This window comes from Triticum dicoccoides, chromosome 4B, assembly GCF_002162155.2.
Source record: "Triticum dicoccoides isolate Atlit2015 ecotype Zavitan chromosome 4B, WEW_v2.0, whole genome shotgun sequence".
Lineage (NCBI taxonomy): Eukaryota > Viridiplantae > Streptophyta > Magnoliopsida > Poales > Poaceae > Triticum > Triticum dicoccoides.
The window spans coordinates 205,537,128-205,564,265 of NC_041387.1; the positions used below are offsets into that span (position 1 = coordinate 205,537,128).

The 27,138-nt window shown below is 46.1% G+C and overlaps 1 long non-coding RNA gene across 5 annotated transcripts; it reads right to left on the reverse strand.

The window, feature by feature from the left end:
• Positions 1-14,619: 14,619 nt before the first annotated feature.
• LOC119295779 lies at positions 14,620-20,191 on the reverse strand. Of its 5 annotated transcripts, XR_005144235.1 has the most exons (9): positions 20,089-20,191; positions 19,779-19,988; positions 18,442-18,602; positions 18,270-18,316; positions 17,115-17,355; positions 16,462-16,578; positions 15,512-15,689; positions 15,345-15,422; positions 14,620-14,656 (listed from the first exon to the last, which is right to left on the reverse strand). It is a non-coding gene; the product is annotated as an uncharacterized LOC119295779 (long non-coding RNA). The 5 variants fall into 5 exon arrangements; XR_005144234.1 differs by lacking the exon at positions 14,620-14,656 and having other exon boundaries at positions 15,130-15,422; positions 18,442-18,599; XR_005144236.1 differs by lacking the exon at positions 14,620-14,656 and having other exon boundaries at positions 15,130-15,422; positions 17,235-17,355.
• Positions 20,192-27,138: the final 6,947 nt, after the last annotated feature.

Genomic DNA, 27,138 nt, shown 5'->3' on the forward strand with positions numbered 1-27,138 from the left:
TCCATTTCGACTGTGAATTGTTGGTTGAAGTTGGGCAGTGCCAAGACTGGTGCTGAAATCAGTTGCTGTTGCAAGAGCTTGAAAGCTGTATCAGTGGCTAGTGTCCTAACAAATGGCACCCCTTTCTTGAGAAGATTAAAGAGTGGGCATGCGATAATCCCGAAGTTTTTGATGAAGCGGCGATAGTAGCCCGCTAAGCCCAGGAAGCTCCGTACCACCTTGACATCCGTGGGTACTGCCCAGTTAGAAACTGCCTTGATTTTCACGGGATCCGTAGCCACTCCATCAGCATTGATCACATGACCCAGGTAAGAAATTTGTTGTTAACCGAAAGCACACTTCGACATCTTCACCTTCCAGCTGTCACGGTGTAACAAAGTAAGCACCTCCTTGAGCTTTTGAACGTGTTCACGGAGTGTTTTGCTGTGCACCAGGTTGTCATCGAAGAAGCAGAGCACCCCCTTTCACGATACAGGCTTCAATGTACCATGCATAGCTCCATTGAAGGTACCTGGCCCTCCAGCCAACCCAAACGAAATTACTCTGAACTCGTAATGGTCGGAGTGTGTTTGTAAAGCAGTCTTGTACTCTTCGCCCTCTGCCAATCGAATCTGATGATATCCAACACGCAGGTCCAACTTGGTGAACCAACACGACCCAAACAGCTCATCCAATAGTTCTTCTATGACAGGTACTGGGCACTTGCCCACCTGAGTCAAAGTGTTTAGATGTCTGTAATCAACATAGAGACGCCAAGTGCCATCCTTGTTCTTCACAAGGATCACTAGAGATGAAAAGGCACTTGTGCTTGGTTGTATGATCCCAGCTTTGAGCAATTCCTCCACCCGTCTCTTGATTTCATCCTTATGATCGGGCTTGTGACGATAAGGTTGAATGTTAACCGGTTGCGCCCCTGTAATCAGCGGAATGTGATGATCACAGGCCTTGCGAGGAGGTAAGCCTTGTGGTTCCCGGAACACATCCGAGAACTCAGACAACAGTTGCCTAATAGGCTCTGGTAATGGCTGTTGTTGTTCTTCCCCTAGGGTGACAGCACAGATCTGAACGATATGTGACACGACCCCCTGATTGTAGAGAGCTTGTAGTTGTATATTGTTGATGGTCAGGCAAGTGGACAACAATGCTTCATGACCCTTGAGAATCACCATTCCAGCCAGGGACTGAAATTCTAACAGTTTGGCTCGCCAATGTACCGTCATGGGACTATGAGCTTCCAGCCAATCCATTCCCAAAATAGCATCATACGTGCCCAGAGCTAATATCTTCATGTCCGTTGCAAACTCATGCCCTTGAAAGAACCACTCGCATTGTCTGACTACTGACGTGCATAGCGGTTCACCACCATCAGCCACTTTAACTTGACATGCAGTGCTCAGAGACTACACTCCATTGAGGCGCTTGGCGAGTTCTTGATTGACAAATGACGTAGAAATGCCCAAGTCCACCAGCATAAGTACCTCGTGGCCCTGTATCCATGCTTGGAGTTGGAAAGCTTTAGCAGACACGCCACCTGATAATGCAGTATGGGATATGGCACAAACTGACTCTATTGCTGTCTCTGCCTGCCCAGACTCGTCATCGCCGCAAACTGTGTTGATGCCGAACAGTTCCAGGAGCTCCTCGACCACGTGCAATTGTACTGACATGGGGCAAACGTGATCATGGCCCCAGCGTTCACCGCACTTGAAGCAGAGCCCCCGCATGCGCTGATAATCGCGGAGGGCTTTGACCTTGGTGAGGTCTGGCCGAGGTTCGTTCTGTCGAACCCCGTCAGCTCGAGCTCCTTCCACGTCACGTCGATCAGTTGTCGTTGCTGGAGCAGACAGTCGCTGCGGTGGAGGTGGCAGAGGCAACAGCACAGAGCCACGCGACAAGGTGTCGGGTGGCCATGACGTCGATGGTTGCCGTGCCTCGTGGAACGCTCCGTGGATGACTTCTTCCTGGAGCAGGGCGAGGGAGCAAGCTGTATCCAGATCAGGCGGTCGTTGAACCAAGACCACCGCCCGAATGTCCACCCGTAAACCTTCCACATAACGGGTAAGAAAGTCATAAGGGTGAATTGAATCTAAATAAGAGCTCAAATTGTTGATGATCAATTCAAATTTCTCAATGTAATCGGTGACAGTAGATGTCTGCCGTATGGTGTAAAACTGGCGAATCAACAATTGATGTCGATTGCGGCCAAAACGAGTGCAAAGTAATGCTGTAAAAGACTCCCAATCAAACTGTGACAATTTTTTCTGAATAGTTTGCAACCACACTGATGCTGCCCCGGAGAAATTTAGGGAAGCCATGGGTACCCAAAATGACTGGTGTATGCCAAACATCTCAAAGTATTCTTCGCACAACACCTTCCAGAGACGGGGATTATCCCCCACAAACACAGGAAACATGATGGATGGGTGCGCCAGACCCAGCCCCGTGAGGAGCTGGCTGGCATGAGTGAATGGTAAAGAAATAGCAAACGGGATACTGGGGGCGAGCTGGCCATTGTTCGGGAGCGGCGGCGGGGTCATGCAAGACGACGGCGGCGGCCCCTGGTGTAGTTGTGCAGCGCCGTGGTCATCTGATCCATTGAGAAGATCTGCCGCGCCGACTGCGGAGTCTGGTGTGACTCTGAGCATCGCAGGCTGTTGTGGTTGTCGATGATGTCCCTCTGCAGCGCGAGCTGCGCCTGTTGGAGTAGCGCAACCGCGTCGCTCAGATCGGCGACACGACGCTCCAGATCGGGACGCCAGGAGAGCAGATCGTCGATCTTGGCGTTGGTCACCTTGGTAGCTACTGTATTCGCCTCCAGCGTGGCGTCGAGCTTGTCCAGGAACGCCTTGATAGCTGGATCCATGGCTTCGAGTTGTTGTTGGGCTAGAAGCGAGCTCCGAGTGTGGAGGAACTGCGCCAGATCGAACGCATGGAAGAGGTGGTGATGGTCTCTGATACCAAGTGTAAGGGTACTGATAATAGTGGTGGATCGATCTATAACACTCTCTGAAGCAGTTGCTGATACAGATCGAATTACAAGGGGAATTGTTCTTGCAATATGAACTAGGGCAAGGTAGCCGCCGCCGCCGGTTCCATGATCCACTGGATGTCGTCGCTCGAGGGAGAGATGCGCTTAAGTAGGTGGGGTAGACTTGGACTTGGCCTTCTCCCATTCCGGGATGTAGTATCGCCTGTTGGGCTTGTGGGCGCGGCTGGGCCGCACTTGTTCAGGTTGGGCTGCAACTGACTATGGGCCCCTTCGTCAGGTGTGCTGACACGCTGCATCCTCTACTTCCCCCACAAGGAGGTCACCGCTTCCTGGCCTTGTCCCCTGCTCCCTTGTACTCTCCATCTTGTCCCCTTCCCTAACTTCTCTCTCTCCCTCTCTGGATAGCAGAGTCGCCATGTATGCCAAGCCGTCGGCTTCCTCTGCACCCTCGCACCCTGCCGGACCCCCGCCGCTGCTCCACCGCGTCGCCTCCTCGCTGACCCGCCGCTTCCTGCGCCTGCCGGCCCTGCCAGAAGTCCCCAGCGCCGCCTCCTTCTATTCGAGGCGAGGGAGACGAGTGACGACTCTTCTGCATCAAGCGCCTGTTCTGCTCGAGCGTTGACTGCTCCCCTGCCTCACCAGGCCACCAAGCCGGCCTGTCGAGCCATTCCTTCAACTGGGCTTGGCCCAGGGTGAGCTCCCCACAGGCCTCCTCTCTGTTCAGCCAGTAGTGCACCAGCTTCGGCCCGCATCGTTTTTTTCCTGTTCTGGACATTTTAGCTAATTTCCAGAGTTTACGATTTTCTAGAAAAACCCCTAGACTTCATGCATATAATAACCTCATAACTGTGCGTCAGATTAAAATGCTTTATGTATGTAAATTTCTTAGAATTTCATTAGTTTCACAATATTCATCTTTCATGCATGTTAAAAATGTATAAACTTGTTTGCATTAATTTGCATAAATGACATGGTAAAATGGTTTATTTCATAACTAAATAACCATAACTCTGAATTAAATGTTCTTTATATGTAAATAGTGTAGAAAATGTGTAGGGCTAAAAGTGCCAATGCCAAAATATTCACATGGAGATTTTGTGGACTTGTTGTTTGTTATTTTTGGCCTAATTTAAACTTGCCTAGATAGGTAGTTTTATTATGCCTCACCTTTTGCCAAGTTAACCAACATTTGATATTTCCATGTACATAAACGAGAGTGAACTAAATATTTGAATGTGGTTGTGCATCATGCCATGATTATGCTTGTTGGTTTACCATGTTGGTTGCTTCTTTCCGGTTGCGCTTCTTCTTGATAGTTCCCGTATTGTTGCGATTGTGAGGATTGGTTCGACTACGTTTGTTCATCTTCTTCATGGATTAGGTCTTCTTCCTAGTGGTATTTCAGGCAAGATGACCGTTCCCTGGATAACACTACTATCTTTGCTTAGTTAGTGGTCTCGAGCTATCGCTATGTCGCGCTACCTATCACTTGTTTGTCAAGCCTCCCAAATTGCCATGATAAGACTCTTTGCTTTCCACCATCCCAGCAAACTGTTGTTTGGCTATGTTACCACTTTGCACAGCCTCTCTTATAGCGTTGCTAGTTGCAGGTTGTTTCATGTAGGGACATGGATATCATGTGATGTCACAATATCTCTTATTTAATTAATGCATCTATATACTTGGTAAAGGTTGGAAGGCTTGGCCTTTTGCTTCGTGTTTTGCTCCACTGTTGTCGCCTTAGTTTTCATCATAACAGTGTTATGTTCCTTGCTTTTGCGTGCCTAACACGGTCGGTTTTATGGGCCCCCCTTGACAGTTTGCTCTGAATAAAAATCTTCCAGCAAGACCCAACTTTGGTTTTACCATTTGTCTAATAACAACTACAACTTGCATAGGGACTTCCCGGACCTCGAGTATAATTAACTAACAACCCTGGGCTAGTGCTCCTCATGAGTGTTGGTCCAAAATGGGCAGACTGTGGGGCCACCACGAGGCAACTCGAGGATTGGTTTACTCGTAGGCTGACATATCCGATCGTGGCCTGAGACGAGATACATGCGGCTACTATCAGGGTGTCGGCACGTCGGGAGGTCTTGCTAGTTTTGTTTTACAATTGTTGAAATGGCTTGTGAATCGGGATTCCGAGCTTGATCAGGTTGTTCCGGGATGGAGGATTTTCCTCCGCTAATCGTGAGAGTTTGTGATGGGCTAAGTTGGGACACCCTTGCAGGGTTTGATCTGTCGAAAGCCGTGCCGGTGGTTATGTGGCACATGGGAAATTTATAATATCAGATTGTAGAGAACTTGCACCAGATCCAAAATAAAATACACCAACCGCGTGTGTAACCATGACTGTCACTTTTCGAGTGAGTTCAAGAAGAGAAGATGGTGGGATTATGTTTGACTCGTAAGGAGTTCAAGATCATTTCTTGATCATTACTTGTTGGTGACTGTTATGCATAGTTTCTCTTCTTATTCTAGTACTCGTAAGTTAGCCACCATACAAATGCTTAGTGCTTGCTGAAACCTCACCACTTATCCATTCCATACCCATTAAGCTTTGCTAGTCTTGATACCCATGGTAATGGGATTGCTGAGTCCTCATGGCGCACAGATTACTACAACAACAGGTGCAGGTACAGGTAAAGCGAATCTTTGACATGAGAGCGATGCTTGCTTGTTTGGAGTTCTTCTGCTGCTTTTTCTTCGATCAAGGGATAGGTTCCGGGTTGGGAGCCTAGGATTAGCAGGGTGGATGTCGTTCTTCTTTTACGTTTAGTTTCACCCGCAGTCGGATCCTGCTCTTCTGTGTAATGATTGCTATGTATTGATGAAATGTTGTATTCATGTTTTAGCTTCTGACGAGTGTAAGTCTTTATCTGGTATTCTCATCTGTTTAGTACATGATATGTTTTAATTATATCCACCTTGCTATGCGCTCGAAATGCGATTTGTGCCCCAATCATGAGTTCATCACGTAAATGGGATAGAATCGCATAATGGGCACTACAAGTTGGTATTAGAGCCTTACCGACTGCAGGAGCCACCTTGATTGATCAAACCGATGTCGTTGTCGAGTTTAGAAAAAAACTATTTTGAGTCTAGTTATATCAGAGAGTAGGAATTCTTTTTAATCCTTATCCCCTTCATCGCTTTGGTAAGGAATCGTGATGTAGGTGTTTTCGTTTCCATTACTCTTATTTTTCACTCAATTTTTTTAGGATCACACAGGTATTGGGGAATCGGTCCGATATCATTATGAAGGGAATTATGTCTTGGTGCCTCCTGACATTTAGGGGTTGTGGCCTTGTCCCGGGGAGTTGAGCTCCAAGGTGTTTTCATCACAGTGCTTATCATTTCAGTTCTGGAATACAAGAGGATGCCGACATCGAAAACGCTTCTATACTTTTTGTGGTGAGAGTAGTTTGACGACACCCAGTATTGGGGAGAGCAATCAGATGTATTGCCACAGCTAGTATATCAGATGTTTTTCAAAGGTCTAAGGTACACAGTTTTCGAGGTTCTTGGTTATGTGTTGATGGAGGCAGTACATTTTGAACGTAGAATTTTGCTAGGAGTTGTGTGATGATATTTTGCTCCTTGTACTTGTTGTACCAGATTGCATAACCAAGAATTTCGAGAGTTCCTAGTTGGCAATTCAAGTAGTTACCTAGGATCATCCTTCCAACAAATGCATGAGGGTTATGTATTTGTTTCCAGCTTATTTTTGCAAGCCAAATCCGTTGTTTCGTTTTGTGTTCTGTTATTCGAGTTGCTTTGAAGTCAGATGTGGATTCCATACCTTTTCTAAGCGATGTTCTCATATTTCTATGGGAGTGTTAATCCTTCTTGATCTTCAAGCTTGTCATGCCATTATTTTTCTTCCAACCGGTGTGCTTCTCTTCAAGATGATCCTATAATTTTCCCTGTTTGTAAGAACAAATCTCTGTTTAGTCAATTTTGTTCAGTTCATCTGTCCCAAGATGGCTTTGCTTTTCTTCACCCTCCCACCCTTTCTCTTCACAGAGTCAGAGGACGCAATCAAGTATCCATTTTATTCATGTGATGTCTCTTCATTCTTTTCCTTCAAAGTTTTGTCTGGTGATTCTCGTGAAGATGCTTAGGAGCTACAAGTACATCATTCTTTCATTCTCGTTTTTTCTCTCTGGTGGATTACATTCAAGCTTTTGGTGTTGATCATATCCTTTTCCTCATTCAAATGATTTCCCATGCCGGTGCACCTCCTAATCATTCACCACCCTCTATTCATTTGTTCCGGAGTGTTGAAGATATCTCAGAAGATTCGCATTTCCGTTCTTAATCTGTTCAATCTATTCTGAGGTTATTATCTCATTCAAGCCATTCAAATTAGCCGGTCCATGATCTCTTCCTAAACATTCATTCCAACTGTGTTTCTTTGAGTGGGCCCTAACCCACAGGTCTTTCCCAGGATCTTACCTGACTCTTGTAAAAAAATCCTGAGTTATTTCTCATTCAAGCCATTTAAATTCATTTCAAAGTTTGACGTAAGAATGATTTCTCATCAGTCAAATGTCTTCTCCAAGTTTTGTTCAATTCCTTCCATTTTGATCCAAATCTTCCTATTCTTCATTCTTCCGAACTGTCTCAACAATTTTGGTGGTTCTCATCGTCATTCTCAATATTTGAAGGACGAAGAAGAGTTTCTCTTAAATCTTGTCCGTTCTCTCGAAGTTTCGTAGTTCAAGATAGATTCCATCCTCTCAAATTGTTTCCAATCATGAGAATTTTTTTCATACCCATCTGAAGCATTTTGTAGCGCCCAAGATGCGATTATATCCCAATCACTTGATGAATTCATGATTGGGGCACAACCGCATTTCAAGCACATAGCAAGGTGGATATCATTACAACATACCATGTACTGAATAGATGAGAATACCGGATAAAGGGTTACACTCGCCACAAGCTACAACATGAATACATGAATACATCAATACATAGCAATCATCATACAGAAGAGCAGGATCCGACTACGGATGACATCAAACAAAAAATAAGAATGACATCCACCCTGCTAATCTCAGGCTCCCGATCCGGAACCTATCCCTTGATCGAAGAGGAAGAACTCCAAAAGCAATCAAGCATCGCTCTCATGTTAGATCATCGCATTACCTGTACCTGCAACTGTTGTTGTAGTAATCTGTGAGCCGCGAGGACTCGGCAATCCCATTACATGGATATCAAGACTAGCAAAGCTTAATGGGTGTGGAATGGATAAGTGGTGAGGTTGGAGCAAGCACTAAGCATTTGTATGGTGGCTAACTTACGAATACAAGAATAAGATGAGAAACTACGAAAACGGTCGCAAACTAGTAATGATCAACAAGTGATCCTGAACTACTTACGTTCAAACATAACCACCTCTGTGTTCTCTTCCCGAACTTTCTCGAAAAGAGACAGTCACACACGTGGTTGGTGTATTTTACTTCGGATCTAGTGTCAAGTTCTCTACAACCGGATATTAAAAACTCTCATCAGCCACATAACCACGGGCACGGCCTTTGAAAGATTAAACCCTCCAGGGGTGTCCCAACTTAGCCCATGATAAGCTCACGATCTGCGGAGACAATCCTCCATCGTGGGACAACCCGATCAAACTCGGAATCCCGATGCACAAGACATTTCGACAATGGTAAAACAAATCCAGCAAGACTTCCCGACGTTCCAACACCCTGATAGTAGCCGCACGTATCTCATCTCAGGCCACGATCGAATGAACAATATGTACGACAACTGAAAACCCTAGGTGAAGAGGTGGCACCGCAAGTGGCTCTGTTTTGGACCAACACTCATGAGGAGCACTGGCCCGGGTTATTGATTAAGAATCCTCGGGTTAATTACTCCCTATGCAAATTTTAGTTGTTATTAGGCAAATGGTAAAACCAAAGTTGGGCCTTGCTGGAAGAGTTTTATTCAAAGCGAACTGTCAAGGGTGGCCCATAAACCCCGACCGTGTTAGGAACGCAAAATTCAAGGAAAATAACACCAGTATGACAGAAACTAAGGCGGCAAGAGTCAAACAAAACACTAAGCAAAAGGCCAAGCCTTCCACCCTTTACCAAGTATATAGATGCATTAAATTAAATAAGAGATATTGTGATATTCCATAATATCCATGTCCCGACATGGGACAACCTGCACTACACCTGCAACTAGTAACGCTATAAGAGGGGCTGAGCAAAGGGGTAACATAGACAAACAACGGTTTGCTAGGATGATGGAAAAGGTTAGAGGCTAGCTGTCATGGCAATTTCGGAGGCTTGTTAAACAAGTGGTGGGTAGTGCGACATAGCAATAGCATCGAGACAACAAGCAAAGCATAGATAGTAGTGGTATCCAAGGTAGCGGTCATCTTGCATAAGATCCCGCTAGGAAGAAGAACGAGTCCATGAAGAAGACAAGCGTGCATAGTCGAACAAATCCTCACAATCGCAACATTATCGGAACTATCGAGAAGAAGGAACACCGGAAAGAAGCAAACGACATGGTAAACATACAAGAATAAACATGATATATGATGCACAAAGAAGTATGATGCATGTCCGGTTTAAATAGGCATGGTATGGCAAAGTGCAACAAACAATACTACAAATTAAGTGGGCCTCGATATGCAACGAAGTTGCATATTGACAAAACACCACATTCAAATATTTAGTTCACTCTCGTTCAAGTACATGACAATATGAAATGTTGGTTAACATGGCAAGAGGTGAAGCATAATAAAACTACCTATCTAGGCAATTTAAATGAGGTCGGAAACAACAAACAACAATTTCGGAAAATCCCCATGTGCACATTTTGAATTTGTTCCTGTTCTGCTTAAACACAATTTTAATGTTGTTAAACAGGGAAATAAACTTCACTTAATCTATGCATTTTTTCTACCCCAATTACATATAAAGTTTAATTAATTCGGAGCTACTGTTATTTAGTTAGGAAATAACCTATTTTAACATGTCATTTAAGCAAATTAATGCAAACAACAATTATAAGCATGTAAATATTGTTATCATGATGCGGATGAAATATTCAAGTTATATGCACTATTATGAAAATGTTGACATGATATTTCATATGGAGCATTTGTCGCCATGGCAGAAAGAAAGAGGTGCCACGACAATGACAACGAAAATGATGCCACGACAACATTCCGGTGATCCGACAACTCATCGAGATTGACGGTGCAAAATAAAGTGTGGATGTGCAAAACATGCAAAAGATGGTGGGGTGATCCCGCCTATCGGGTAGCCACAAGACGATGGCATGGCAATGAGGAACATGCAAGAAACACGTCGGGCATGGTGCAAACGCAAGCACCTCATACAACATGCATTCATTCATGGGCGTCTCGTTGTTATACCTTTGAAGCGTGCATTTCGAGGCGATTTGAGTTTGGAGCTGAATGCTTCCTAGGTGCTTGGTGTAAACCAGTTCGGGGCGTCACTGACCCACTGGTGGCGGAGGCGCTGGCCCTTCGTGAAGGAGTGATATTTGCCCAGCTCCGGGGCTTTGTGCGAGTCGAGATGGAGACCGATAGCTTGGAGGTCATCCAACTTTGGAACTCGTGCCGTATGTCGTGCTCGGTTATAGCGCCAGTGCTTCTAGATATTAAGGGTTTAGCTTCCAATTTTTCATTTTTTGTTATTCTTCATGTAAAGAGACAAGCCAATTTCACCGCCCATCTATGTGCTAAACATGCAAGCACACTAGAGGTGTCGGAGTGTTGGATGAACAGTCCTCCAGGTCTGCTGCTAACCAGCCTGATGGCTGATCATGCTGGCGCCTGTCTGTTTGAATAAAGATCCCTCATTTCCACGCAAAAAAAAAGAGTTCGGAGCGGTGTAGTTGTTCACGGTTCATCATGGAAGTAGTGGTACACGTCTTCTTATCGAACCCATGCGGCGGTAGACAAACACGGCGATGGTAGTCAAAGTAGTGGTTCACGTTCTGGAGAGGAACTTGATGCATCCAAGTTCTTCGGCGGTCGAGGGTAGTGGTACTTGACGAATCCGAGTCCCTCCGCATGTAGTGGTACTCGACGAAATCCAAGATGGTCTTGACGATCCACGCGCATTGGTGGTTCTGGCTACCTGGCAATTCCATGTAGTCGCGCACGGGAAGTGGTGGTCTTGGCGTCCAACAACAACAACAATGCGATGGGTGGTCTCGGTCACGACCATGAAACTTTCCGTTGAGGGCTGAAGTGGAGGCTTGGCATGGTTGACGCGCTAGCCACGGGCCACAGTGAGCTCGCAAGGGGCGGAGCTTGACAGGCATCAAGGAGGCAGGGGCATGCATGGACTGTGGCAGACGGCGCGTGAGGTGGAGGCGAGCAGGAAGCGAGCAGAGGACGAGCACAACCATGGCAAGGAGGCGACAGTTCTCGGGGTCGAGGTGCAGGGAACACCAGAGGCGGAGTAGAGGAAAAGGGCAAGGCAGAGCTTGAAGAAGTAGCTCATGGTGGGGCAGGCGATGCAGAGGATGGTGGAGGTCCCGCATTGGCTGGGGCTCCGGTGAGGCCGGCGACGCTGGTTGAGGCGAGCTTGAGACCGGGGTGAGGGAATTGTGGTTGCTAGTGGTGGCATGAAGACGGCGGGTTGGCGTTGGGAGGCGGAGAAGTAGGGCGGCAGGGCCGGCGTCGAGGAGGTCGAGTAAGCGAGGAACGACGGCGCCAAGGGCGAAGTGCCCCTCTATGTACGATGCTCGGAGGGTGGAAGGGATCGAGAGAGAGAGAGAGAGAGAGGTATGTGCGAGGGGATTGGGACGTAGGGCTCCACCCTCTCTCTACGTGGGTGTGGCGGCGCAGGAGGAGGAGGAAGGGGAGAGAGGGGATCGAGGGAGATGAGATGGGGTTCAGGCAGAGGGTTTGCTAGGGTTAGGAAGGGGCGACTGGGCCTTGGGAGGCCGGCCCAGTGGAGAGGGAAACGGGCAGAGGCCTGGTGGGCTGATAGAGGCCTAGCTGGGTCTATCCCTCCATTTCTAAAAAAAATAGAGATAAGAAAGAAAAGAAAGAGAGGTTAGGGGTGGTGCTTGGGCAGGAGGGTTATTTTCTCATACTCGCGAAAATGGGCTTGATCTTGGAAAATAAAAAGCCATGATTGAAAGATTTAAATCCAAATCCATTCGAATTTAATTCGAATGGTATGAACTAGGAAAACATTTTGGAAGAGTCCAAAAATGTTGAGAGTTTAGGAGGAGCCTCGATAAAAGAGATATGAATTGCTGGCAAAGTTTGAGGCAAGGAATTGAGATAGAAAATGCATGGAACTTAAACTATAAGTGTGTTATTGTTTATTCCTAAAGAATGGAATATTTATCATAGCTCCCTAATAATATTGGAAGTGTAAATGTTCTAAAGAAAATCACCATGCGTGTTTCCCTCGATTTAAATGGATCGAAGATCCATGCAACTTATTTAGTTGAGTTCTAAAACGGTTCCCAAAAATATTGGCTTGATGACATGATGCAATGCAACAAACACAATTCACACTGCGAAACGCAAAATACATGGAAGGCATATGGAGCGTCGGTCTCGGGTCATTACAAATCTCCTCCACATACAAGAGATCTCGCCCCGAGATCTAGGGATGACATGTGACGCCCTCGATTTAATCATACACTAATCATACACGCAAATGTGTACGATCAAGATCAAGGACTCACGGGAAGATATCACAACACAACTTTAGACATAATTAAAGTAATGCAAGCTTTATATTACAAGCCAGGGGCCTCGAGGGCTCGAATACATAAGCTCGAATACACAAGAGTCAGCGGAAGCAACATTATCTGAGTACAGACATGAGTTAGACAAGTTTGCCTTAAGAAGGCTAGCACAAAAGCAACATCCAGCGAAAAGGCAAGGCCTCCTGCCTGGGAGCCTCCTAACTACTCCTGGTCGTCGGCGGCCTCCACGTAGTGGTAGGCACCCTCAGTGTAGTAGCAGTTGTCGTCGAAGGTGGCGTCTGGATCCTGGGCTCCACCATCTGGTTGCGACATCCGAGAAGAATGGAAAAAGGGGAAAGGGGGGAGCAAAGCAACCGTGAGTACTCATCCAAAGTACTCGCAAGCAAGGATCTACACTACATATGCAACATTATCAAAGGAAGGCTGTATATGTGGACTGGGCTGCAGAAATGCCAGAATAGAGAGAAGGCCTAGTCCTATCGAAGACTAGCATCTTCTGGAAACCACCATCTTGCAGCAACGGGAGGGGGTAGAGTAGCATAACTAAAGTAGTAGTAGTGTTATCAACCTCGGCCAGAGATCCTTTCTTGACTCCCTGCGAGAAAGCAATCCCAGAGCCATACGATCCAGTCATCATCACAATCCATTACTCATCACAAGTATCCAGTTCTAGTTGTATCGATCGGGATACAACTCCAAGTGTCCGTTACCGTAGGACAGGCTATCGATAGATGTTTTCTTCCCTGCAGGGGTGCACCAATTTACCCACCACGCTTGATTAACTCCGGCCAGACACACTTTCCTGGGTCATGCCCGGCCTCGGCCAAACAATACGGTGCAACCCAACCTAGGCTTAATAGAGAGGCCAGCACGTCGGACTAAACCTATGCCCCCAGGGGTCATGGGCCATCTCCCCGGGAACTCCTGCACGTTGCGTACGTGCCCGGTGAGCAGACCTAGCTACCTCCTTCAACAAGGCAGGCGCTTACGCAGTCCAACCCGGCGCACGCCGCTCAGTCGCTGACGTCTATTAAGCTTCGGCTGATGCGTAAGACGCAGAACGCCCATACTATGCCCACGTGATGGTTAGTGCTATCAGGCTAGAGGCCCCTCGGATCAAATATCCAAATTGTAGTGGATTAGGAGCACGCGGTAACAAGCAGAGACTCACGAAAGATGTGACCCTGTTGCCCCGTCTCGAGGACTTGCGGCAAGGGCTAGGAATGCCTGGCCACGCCTCGTAATTATCTCGCGGGCACCCTCCAGGTCAACCCGTCTCCACATCACTCGCAATTAAGATCACGCGGGTACCCCTCAGGGTCGACCCGTCTTTAGTAACATGGTTCAGTGTAAAGTCATAGCAACCATAGTAACTGTGTGTCCAAACATCAAGGGGAAAACCCGAGGAATCACCCCGGTGAATTCCACTCGATGTAATCATCAAGGTGAACGTAAGAGGAACCACCCTCGAAGTTCACACTTGAGGGGTTGCACGACAGAGTCGTATCGGAAGTGGTTAAGGCGGAATCACCATCGATGACCACGACCGAGTAACTACACTACAGGGTAACCCAGTAGTGTCGAGCAACTAAGGGGAAAGTGATGTGCGGTGTCGGGGCCTGGTCCTCGATGCCGTTGATCAGGTCTTCGATGATGAAGCAGGGGCAACAGGGACAAGGTGGAGGTCACTGATGAATCACTAACCAACATATACTAAGCAGTTTAGGATAAGCAGGTAAGGTATGAAAGCAGGTACAAAAGCAGGCTATGCATCAGAACAGGAGCAAACAATAACAGTAGCAAAATCTAATGCAAGCATGAGAGAAAGGAATGGGCGATATCGGGATGATCAAAGGGGGGGCTTGCCTGGTTGCTCTGGCAAGGAGGGGTCGTCGTCGACGTAGTCGATCACAAGGGCAGCACCGGTCTCGGGGTCTACCAGAGAGAAGAGGGAGAAGAAACAGTAAATATAAAGCAAACATAGCACCACAAAGCATAACATGGTAAAACGCGGTGCTAGAGGTGAACTAACGCAGTGCTAGGTGATACAGACGAAGAGGGAAAACATCCAGGAATGTAATCACGGTGTTACGAATTTTCGGACAGACGAACCGAAGGGGTAAAGTTGCAGGTTCGCTATGCTAGGGATATGTGGCAGACGAACGGACCGCGCATTTGGATTCATCCCGTCGTTTTGAGCAACTTTCATGTACAGAGTATTTTCATCCGGGTTACGGTTTATTTTCTATGAATTTTCTAAGTTTTAAAACATATTCTGAAATCTTTATATTTAGTTTAACTAGATGACTCGTTGCGCCAATGGCGCAAAGGCTGAGAGGGAGCCAAGTATTGTGAGAATATTCAGACACCCAAGTCAAAAACCAAATGTGGCCAACACTTGTGCATCCTCTGCTTGGAAGCCGCTTTTTCTCACCGGATTTAACATAGATACATGATTCTTCAAGAGCAAATTTTAGAGCAAATATAAAGCATGGAAGGCTTCAAGTTGTACTGTTGAGACCATACCACCATATCTTCGTTTAGTTTCTTTGGAAATATAAAGGTCTAAGAGGATGGTACATGTGAGAAGCTGTGAATCCACAAAAAAAATAAACTAACTTACAAACAAACATTTCAAGTTTGGAAGCCACAAAAAAGCATCCCGGATCTCTCGTTGTAGTGCAGGTACATGTCCTTAATCCTGCATCCACAACCCATGATTTTTTCAACACCTAAATCCACGAAATCCAATCAAAGAAAATCATGGCAGAAACATGCGCCGTGGCTTACGTCTCCGAGAAGGACTTCTTGGCATTCTTGTGCAGGTTGGACACGCAATCCTCGCTGCGAGCTGCAGAAGAACCACACACGCACCTTCCTTCACCTTGCCCTTGGGGAGGAGGGGGGCAACACTTGCAGCGCCGTGACAAGGCTTTCTCCGAGTGTAATCATCAGCATTCTTAGATACCTAAACAAACAACCAAAAAAGAACAGGCTATGAGCAATCAAAAAAGAGGAATTATACGCATGAAATAATATTATTCATTTGACAATTAGTCCCAAACAGAGATATGACCCAGCCGCTTCTCTAGGAGTGCCCATACGATCTGAGTTTAAATTTCAACACTATTTTTCCAGCCCATATAGCACACAGTATTTATGTATGCGTCTCGGCAAGGAAAGGAGCTTAAATCCCAGTCCCAATACAGCCAAAACTACATCGAGATACATTTCGTGAACGAATCACAGAAGTGTAAGGCTAAGATTAAATTATAAAGCCTATATCCCTCCTTCCCCACCAAAATGTGGCCACATTCAGGCTTTGTCATCCCTTAACTAAATTTCAAACCATTTGAAGATCACAACCAAATTTACTTTCTTAGAAACACCACCATGTAAAACACAGTAAGCATTCTAATGCAAAGTTGTGCTCTTACATTGATATGCCCAGGATTAGATCTCCTTAAACCTTACTTTACAATGATACATCTCTAGGATATGAAACGGACAATCCTGAACATAATCATCATGTTTGTGGAAAAAATAAAGGGTTATAGCTAACTAATGCATGATGTTTATTAAACAATTAGCACCCGAATGCAAACCTAAGGTCCTCTGCGTAGCATGATAAGGAATAAAGATATTAAATGTTCAATCTGATTCTTTTGTATAAATAATGCCTCAAAGTAATACTATAAGGAAGGAACAAAATAGGAAGATACGGGGTACCATGCTCTCACCTACAATAATTTCCTTCCATATATGGGTTTTCCCTAGTACTGATCAAACCAACTTTAAATAGCAGTGCTGACCACCAATTTTTGTTCAACACGCCAAGAGGAACCCAACAAATACACCTGCAAGCAATAAAACATGGGTTAAAAGTTCACCCATCTAAGCAGGTATCCAACCAAAATCAGAAAAAAAAAAAAGATATAGGATGGTCTAATTCCTTCAGGATATCGGCAAACCAGATTAGAGCAGATTGACAGGAGTATAAATACCTCGAAACTAAACACATTAAATTAAAAATAAAAATACTTTATCAGCATATTTTTTGTACCAAATAATTGCATAAGGTCATCGAACTATGCTGGTTTAAACAGGGCACATGGTTCGAAGTCAGAAATGGGAGGGGATGCTCCTGGCTGCTAAAGCAGACATAATTACTAAAACCAAACATTAAGCATACTAAAATAAGTAAGTTCTGTTTTCAATAGAATTCGTGAGATTATTCCATTCTCAAGCAAGTGCACACATGCAGAACACCTTTTCAGTGAAGAAGCACAATGGAAGACATGATCGAGGCAAGATTATAAATAAAATAAAAGGACAACCAACGAAAATATTTGCGACAAAATTATTCCAACAATATGGATCATTAGTAAATTACCAGTATCATGTATCACTTGGCTTCCTCTGCAAACGCCTGCTAAAGCAGAGTAGAGAGGTACCAGGTAGCTTACTTTTTTGCAAGACACACAAGCAGGTATGAAGCTGCACAAGAAGATACCATAGAGAAGTCGTCAATGGAGCCAGTCTGAGCGAGCCAAAGAAGTGTGTGACCTTCCGGTGGCCATCATACGGGTCGGGGTCCTCCTCACGGCAGCGAATCCTCGTGGCGCCGTTATCGCCTGCTAGGCCCGGGGTGCAAAAAAGTTAGGGCGGCGGAAAAGAAGGGTGATGCTGCAGCGAACGACGAGACTGGGTCTAAATATTAATATGCCATCATATTTCATATTGGCAAAAAGGAGATAGAAATGTAGCAACCTGGCACAACTAATTATCTATACTAATTATTGTCGGATGATTGCATATAATCACTCATCATGAGTAACCGATAGACTGAATGATGGAATGAGAGGAGAAATATATTTAATAAAATAGAGTAAGAGAGAGAAACTTGAAAGGAAAAAACTCAGCGCTTGCAAATGAAAAAACATCATATAAAATGGATAATCACCAATCAGGGGATTTGTAAGATATGAGCTTGTTGTTGTGATTATCACAAATCTCGTTGATGGATGATTGGAATCAGCTATTTCACTGAATAAACAATGGTCATGGCAAAGTTTCACTGACGGGAATCAGCTACAATCACAGAAATGTTTATGACTGGTCTTACACAAGTAGCAAGCTTCAGTTTCGCTCACAGGAATAGGGGATTTGTATATCTATGCGACTATGCCATGTGTATTGCACACTTTATTTAGACAAGCATGCAAGGAAAATATATTCATGGCACAGTTTCAGTTTTGTGCCATGAAGAGAGGTAGTGAAGTGTGCTGTCCAGAACAGAGATGACCATATGTATCAAGAATGTTGAGGTATGGAGAAAATACACTCTCTCGGGAACACAAGCAGGTTGGTATTTTTTCCTGCATTCTACTGGCAAATACAAATAGTTAACTGGGCGCGGAATATATCAAACTAAAAAATGAATTATTATTCCGTGATGGTAGAAAAAGCAAACTTCCCACACAGTAATTCATACTGTGATATATAAAGTATTTTGAGAAGCATAGAAACAGTTAATCTTGTTTGGTACCTTTCTTCTGTAGCGATCGCTTCAGGTACATAATGTTGATGTGCCACCTGGTGTCCAAAGTAGATATGAAAGCTAGTATAATGTATACATAAAAATTATGCCAACGATTTCTCTATTTTGACCTTCTTTAAGTAGGGTAAGTATTTTCCAGATAACAACTTCGCTTTATTACCTCAAAATTGATCAACTGGTGTGCCAATGAATAGAGCTATAGAATTTGATAGGGTCTGTACTCATGTATTCCCAGATCCTTGCAATTCGGACAGTAAACATCCAGCGATAGGACTTCCTGTTCACGTCCTTTAGCAGCAGGACTCCATCAATTAAATCCTGCTGATGGTAAAAAAAAGAAAGTGATTACTACAGTCCATAGGGTAGTTAGAGATTAGCCACAAAGAAAATAAAAGGGCAGAGAGCTATAAATGATCTCTTTCTTACTTCCACAATTACATCATGTTCAAATACAAAAAGGAAATAAGCCAGAATATTTATCCATTGCTAAGTGTCAAGAGAAAGCACGTCCCAGTTATAATTGTTTCTACTGGCAAATTGTCTAGTTTATTGATGCCTATGAATAACATATTAAATAGGGCAGCTCAACTCATGCCTAACGAAGATCCAAGTTTCAGTAAAGCAGAAGAATTCATGTTTTCCAAAAAAAAATGCACAAATTAGCACAAATCAAGGAAGGTCACCAAGAAAAACAACAATCTAAAAATTAAAAGAGAGGAAGAAACAACACTGTAATAATGCTTTGAAAAGCTTGATTTGGTATGAGCACAAACTGTGAGAAAAATCAAATGTGTATGTTTAGTTCGTGTGTCAATTTCACAAAAGAGCAGGACCTAAGTTACTGCTGCCCAGCATAGAGTAGCACTACCCTCAGTTGGAGCTTCAGTCCATATAAAATAGTCAGTCCGCCAGCAACAGAGGCTATAAACCTCTTCTACTCTTGCATAACTACTTCAGAGTCTGAACGTACAATAGAGTTCATAACTGAACCAAGGGGGGAAATGAGATGTTATTTTTTAAATGAGACGACATTTTTTAATATAACTGAACGTATTGTAAGTACATGAGTTCCTGACATGGCAGTCTCACCAACAACAGTTTGAAGTTAAAGCGAAATTGCACAAATTTTGTTTAAGCCACCACACCCACTGCTTTTCAGCTTAGGTGCCCTCAGAAAAAAATCATAAACACATCACACTAATCAGTCTATATACATGACATTACTCGATAATTAGAACCACTATGTCTTCCCGACTCATATATGTAACAAAATCTAAGTGTTGGCCATAGTAACAATAGTATATCTGGTAGTACTTAGGTGTCATGAATCACAATTAGGGATTTGTGTCTCTCTTCTCTTGTTCCTACACCTCTATTACCAAAAAATAAGAAGCACACGAAATCAATCCAATTCAGATTCCTCATAGAACAATGAGAAGCACACTTCATGTTTGCTAATGCTTAGCTAAATTGATAGAAAAGGTAATATGTAGCCACCTGGCTGCTAGAGCATATAGAAGATAAGCATGGACGATGAAGAACTGACACCACGGATGCCTCCTGTACATCAGCAACTGCATAACCACATACAATGGCTCCGACTACCATAGAACACAAGTCCGCCACTGAGAAGACGAGCTCAGCCAGCGGATCACCGAATCGACGGGCACATCAACCCCACCATCGACTTGATGGGAACACACCCATCTACAACAGAGACCAAAGGAAAAGCAAGAGCACGATTACTGAGTTGGAAAGAAAGTAAGAGCAAAACACAAATAGAGAAAATAAAGTAGGAGATCATCACCACATATAGGACGCATCCGACGACGATTTCCCTGCCACCGCACCTCCTTTCCTCTCCCTCCTCTCCTCCTTCTCTCTCTCCGTCTTATCTTCTCTCTCTCCTGTAGACCAAATTGAGAGAGGAAGGGGATTAGAAGAAGGAACTCAGGGGGGGTGCAACCAGAAGAGATGGGGAATGAGATGGCGCCTGATATAGCGGAGGTTGCGGCGAGGCGCGTCGGCTGGCGCGGCTACTGCTTCCCTCCTCCTGCGGAGTCTGGGTCGAGGTCGCGCTCCTCGGCTCGAGCTTCTCCTGCCGAGGACGGATCGAGGGCGACGGGCACCATTGGAGCACGGGGCACGACTGCTGCTCCCCTCCTTATATTGAGTCCTACTCGAGGGCGAGCTCCTCCTGCCGAGGCCGGATCAAGGCCGACGGGCGCCGGTAGAGCAGGGACGGCCGAGGCCGAGGAGGCGGTGGTAGGAGAAGAGGCGGACGAGGATGAGCGGCGGTGGCGGCAGGAGAGGAGGCGGCTGCGGGGCGCGGGCTAGGTCTGACTGCTTTTCCTCTTTTCTCTCGCTGCCGCTTCCCCTTTTCTTTTCTGTCGTGCCTGCTAGCCCAGGTCACCCGCTCGCTCGCTGCTGTCCCTGAGCCGCGCACCCGCGACACAGACAGATGGGCCCGCCACGGCTGAAGCGGAGGCGCCGCCGCTGGGTGCAAACGAGGACGGTAAAAAACGACCATCCAACCCGCGAAAGCCCCTGGCAACCCACGATCGATTGCCCCTGCTTTCACCCGCCCGGACAAAGAGAAGCATACACCGTGTCGCTGCTAGGCTGGCCCGCGCGCAAGGCTGGCCCAAGTGTCAGTCGCTCTAGCTTGATTACGCAGCGTACAGAAGAACGAGCGCCCAGATGTTTACCACGGCGATGGAAAGTACGATGTCATTGGACAGCAGTGCAAATCGAGCGTACAGGATGAATTTGAAACATCGATGGCGCTGGAATGGCGGGTAGTCTAGCAGCATTTATATGTTAAATCCGAATTGACCAAGTCAATTTGACTAGTCAAAAGGGCAGGTGTGGCCCACATGTCATAGACTATTTATCTAAACAAATAAATAAATTTAACTTATTTAATGGGGTCTACGTGTCATCTACTACTAGATTAACTTAGCACTAAACTAGTAGTACTTCTAACTAAGCCTAGACTAATTAAATAAGGGCCGGCCGTGGCACAGCCGTGAGGCTGGTTGTGCACACACGCACACACACGTGCACTCACACACACCACGGCCATGGCCTTGGCCAGCAGCAGCAGCACTTGGCGGTAGCAGCTAGCAGTGGCACTAGGCAGCGGCTGCACTTGGCAGTAGCGGCTGGAGCAGCAGTAAGGCAGAGCAGTAGCAGCGGCATAGCAGCAGTAGCAAATCAACAGCCGCAGAAGCAAGCAGCTAGTAACGACACTAGCAGAGCCGCAGCAGTATGCGAGCAGCAAGGCGAGCGCGGGAGCAAGGGCGCGCCGCGGCGTGGGCCTGCGTGGGCGCGCGCACGGAGGGCCGAGCAGGCCGCGCGCGCAGGGGAGAGCAGCGGCAGCGCACGGGGTTGGCGCCCAGGAGCAGCAGCAGAGCCGGCGAGCGAGACAGGCAGCGGCGGTGACGCACGGAACCGGCGGCTCCGGCGACCAAAAGGACAGCCGCGACCTCCTATCGGACGAGCAGGACGAGTCACATCGTCCGGTGCATGTAAAACAAGCGGGGATGGCCGGGGAGATGGGCTAAGGAGATGGGCTAAAATGACGGTGAAGAACTAGACGGCGGCTACAAAGCGACGGCGGAGCTCGGAGGCGGCTAGCGTCAGCTCCAACTTGAATATGAGCTTCTACAGAAAGGAGAAGGCTGCGGATGCTCACAGCGGAGCTTGGGAAGGGCTCGGCGAGGCCGGGGGCTGTCGGAGATGCGCGGATCGACGCGTCGAACGGTGGCTAACAGAGGTTGAAGATGGGCTCGATTCCGGCGATGTAGAGGCGCCTGGCTCGCACCGATCCTCGTAGTGGAAGCAGCAGAGGCAGACGGAGCTTTTGGACAAGCTCCTTGCCGGCGAGGACGACGAGGAGCACGCCGGCAAGGTCGGCCGTGGCAATGATGGCGTCGGGTTCGCGTTGGGGAGAAGAGAGCGAGCGAGGGAGAGGGGAAAGTGGGCGCTAGGGTTTGTCCTTGGGCTCGGGGTGATTTTATCCATCTCGAGGGCTCGTTGGATGACGGACACGGCGGCATCAGCGGCCTCGGCGGGGTGGATGGCCGCCACTCCATGGCCCCTGTCTCCTCTCTGTACAGAGGAACGGAGGAAGGGGAAAAAGGCCGTGGTGGGCTGGGCGATGTGCACTGTGCACTTAGGCCCAGACCACGGTAGGTGTTTAGGGCCTTTTTCCTTTTTCTTTTTTGTTTTCTTTTTATAGAATAATTTTGCAGATAAATGAGCTACCAAATGTATTTTGTAAAATGTGAAACTTGGTCACACAGATATAATGCCTTATCCAGCACTGCCACAAAAAGTTTGGGGCCATCAGGAGGTGTCCAAGCATTTTTAGAAAATGAAAAGGACATCTTAAATAATGATGGACCAGATAATAAATTCCCAGGGACAATTTGGTAGTTCCAAAAATTTTGGTTTCAACATGAAAAATATCTAGGGATTATTTGCCATAGGATGAACAATTTTATTTGCATGACTAAAGAAGCAAATATTTGACATGCAATTTAAATTTGAATTTGAAGCAGATTTTGGACAAGTGGCATTTTGGCATGAGGATCATGATGACATGACCTTCATTAGGGGGAGATTACTGTGGTGCGATGCTGGGGATGTTACAAATCTCCTCCACTACAAGAAATCTCGTCCCGAGATTTAAGTGGGGAAGTAAAGAGTAACTTCGGGTGAACTGGCCCTTATAGGGTTAATTGTCTGGTGAACAATTCAGGGAAAGTGACAGAAGTATCTCTCGAGTTGAAACTTAAGAAAACATTGAGAGCAAAGTATGAAGGTACAGTAGGAAGTTTCAAACGAAAGGACAAACGATCGATACCTGAACAGAGTGTGAGAAGGGGGTTCAGAGCATCGGAATAGATCATCTCTCGTACGATGGCTCGTGAATTACATATGAAGGCAAGTATGAGGAATAACTTTGACAACAGAGGTGTACACGAGAGTCAGGTTTCGATCCTGTGGAACTGTGGGTTATGGGCCCACCATGTGGATTAAAAGCAGGAAGGCGCTATCATTTTGCACGGTCATGATGGCAAGGCAGGTCAGAGAACCATTTTCCTGCTCGTAAGACGAGGCGGACCAATAGGCAAAGTTCTCATCCATCGGTGGCTACCGGAATGTCATCAACAATAATAACAAGGTCTCACTAACAAGGTTGTACATCAGGGTGTTTTATAAGCAGGGAATTATTTCTGCATATATCATATAGATCACAAGAAGGTTAAACAAACCAATGGAAAGGAAAATGAAATTACCGGATTAATCAGACCAATGGAAAGGAAAATGTGTTTACACACAAGAATTAGGAGTATATGCTTCCCAAAGGGAAGTAGAGCAGGATATACATGATATGACAGTAAGTTCAAAAGCATTTAGATAAATGGGCGAGGGAAGAATCATGATATTACCCATACAACGGTGTTTGGATAATAGATCAACATTCGGCAGTGTGCTTCCAATGTTCTTGTTGATATACGGAATACCTCAGTCATGCTTCGAGGTAGCATTAACATGGTGTTACAAGTAGGGATTGGAGTTGAAGATCACAAGAAATACTCAAGGAACAATTGCAGGAATAGCAAGGAGTCCAAGGTATAACCAAAACATGATGAAACATGTGTTGGAAGAAGACAAGGGAGTTGTCGATGATAACTCAAATCATCAAAAGTCAAGGATGGTATTTCTCATCACGAATTCGATTGATATGCTGGAAGAGCTCAAAATGTTGACGAGCACAACACAATTGTCAAGAGATTTCAGGAAGATGTAATCGATCGGAGATGACATCAAGTCAAAGGAATGATGAAGCGAAAAGTTATTGGAACCACGGGTATGACACAAACTCGATAGCAAGCTTGTTGTTCAAAGCGAAATGGTATGACGAGGAAGATCGACATAAGCTTAGCTCATCGTCAAAAAATTTGTTCCGGGAAGAAGGACCAGGTAGCACAGTTAAAATTTAGCACGATAATGACTTGAAGGATTATTAAACTCGTAAGTAATGAAAATTACTTAGAGTTATAGAATCGGAGTGCGGAATCGATTCAACCGATTTACTTATCGGTGTCCTCGAGTGATTAATAACTCAGATCCCGGGGGAAATCTGAAATCGGGGGGAAGCAATACTAGATGAAGACTCATAGGAAGCAACACAGTTCTTAGATATTCTCGAGGTACCAGAGTGTGACGCCCCCACTTAATCGTACACTAATCATACACGCAAACGTGTACGATCAAGATCAGGGACTCGCGGGAAGATATCACAACACAACTCTACAAATAAAATAAGTCATACAAGCATCGTAATACAAGCCAGGGGCCTCGAGGGCTCGAATACAAGTGCTCGATCATAGACGAGTCAGCGGAAGCAACAATATCTGAGCACAGACATAAGTTAAACAAGTTTGCCTTAAGAAGGCTAGCACAAACTGGGATACAGATCGAAAGAGGCGCAGGCCTCCTGCCTGGGATCCTCCTAAACTACTCATGGTCGTCGCCAGCAGCCTGCACGTAGTAGTAAGCACCTCCAGTGTAGTAGGAATCATCGTCGACGGTGGTGTCTGGCTCCAGGGCTCCAGCATCTGGTTGCGACAACCAGGTAGAAGGGAAAGGGGAAAAGAGGGAGAAAAGCAACCGTGAGTACTCATCCAAAGTACTCGCAAGCAAGGAGCTACACTACATATGCATGGGTATATGTGTAAAGGGCCATATCGGTGGACTGAACTGCAGAATGCCAGAAAAAAAGGGGGATAGCTAATCCTGTCGAAGACTACGCTTCTGGCAGCCTCCGTCTTGCAGCATGTAGAAGAGAGTAGATTGAAGTCCTCCAAGTAGCATCTCCAAGTAGCATCTCCAAGTAGCATCTCCAAGTAGCATCTCCAGTCGCATCTCCAGTCGCATCTCCAGTCGCATCGCATAGCATAATCCTACCCGGCGATCCTCCCCTCGTCGCCCTGTGGAAAAGTGATCACCGGGTTGTCTGTGGAACTTGGAAGGGTGTGTTTTATTAAGTATCCGATTCTAGTTGTCATAAGGTCAAGGTACAACTCCAAGTCGTCCTGTTACCGAAGATCACGGCTATTCGAATAGATTAACTTCCCTGCAGGGGTGCACCAACTTACCCAACACGCTTGATCCCATTTGGCCGGACACACTTTCCCGGGTCATGCCCGGCCGCGAAAGATCAACACGTCGCAGCCCTACCTAGGCTCAACAGAGAGGCCAGCACGCCAGTCTAAACCTAAGCGCACAGGGGTCTGGGCCCATCGCCCATAGCACACCTGCACGTTGCGTACGCGGCCGAAAGCAGAACTAGCCCCCTTAATACAAGAGCAGGCTTACATTCCAATCCGGCGCGCGCCACTCAGTCGCTGGCGTCACGAAGTGCTTCGGCTGATACCACGACGCCGAGTGCCCATATCTTTCCCACGTAGTTGGTTAGTGCGTATAGGCTCGTAGCCAACTCAGATCAAATACCAAGATCTCGTTAAGCGTGTTAAGTATACGCGAACGCTGAACAGGGCCAGGCCCACCTCTCTCCTAGGCGGTCTCAACCTGCCCTGTCGCTCCGCCACAAAGATCCACTCGCGGGTGCTCCACCAGCCGACCCGACTTTAGTCTCCACATGTATCATGTATAAAGTATATAGTATATACCCGTGATCACCTCCCGAGTGATCACGGCCCGATAGTATAGCACGGCTGACGGACAAGAATGTAGGGCCACAGATGAATATACTAGCATCCTATACTAAGCATATAGGATTGCAGGTAAAGTTAACAACAGTAGTATCAAGGACAGGCTATGCATCAGGATAGGTATAACAGAAAGCAGTAACATGCTACACTACTCTAATGCAAGCAGTATAGAGTAGAATAGGTGATATCTGGTGATCAAGGGGGGGGGGGCTTGCCTGGTTGCTCTGGCAAGAGAGAGGGATCGTCAACTCCGTAGTCGAACTGGGCAGCAGCAGCGTCGGTCTCGTAGTCTACCGGAGAGAAGAGGGGGAAGAAACAATGAATACCATGTAAACAGATGCATATCGATGCAAGACAAGACCAGTAATGATGCTAGGCATGCCCTAACGTGGTATGAGGTGGTACCGGTTAAGGGGGAAACATCCGGGAAAGTATTCCCGGTGTTCCGTGTTTTTTGACAGATGAACCGGAGGGGGAAAGTTGCGGGTTTGATATGTTAGGGGTGTGTGGTGGACGAACGGGCTACGCATCCGGGTTCGTCTCGTCGTTTTGAGCAACTTTCATGTTGAAAATATTTTAATCCGGGTTACGGATTAAAAGATATGATTTTCTAAAGATTTTATTAATTTCTGGAATTCAATTAATTATTTAATCCAACATTATCCAGAATAGTAAATGATGACGTCAGCATGACATCAGAGTGATATCAGCAGTCAACGTTGACCATTGACCTGGTCAACCTGACGTGTGGGTCCAGTGGGACCCACCTGTCATTCTCTGTTTAGGTTAATTACAGATTAGTTAATTTAATTAGTGTTTAGGTTAATCTAATCAGGATTAATTAACTTAATTAATTACTTAATTAATTAATTAATTAATATTTTAATTATTTTAATTATTATTTATTTATTTATTTATTTAATATTTTATTATTATTATTATTATTATTTATTTTTATTTTTAAAACGTTCCAGGGCGGGCCCCTGTGGTCAGTGGCCCATGAGGCTAAACGGGCGAGGGTGCGGGCGCTCGCCCGAACGGGCGTGGGCGCTGGGCGCTGCGGGCGCAGCCCAACAAAGCGATGCGGGGCGCCGGTGGCGACGGCGCCG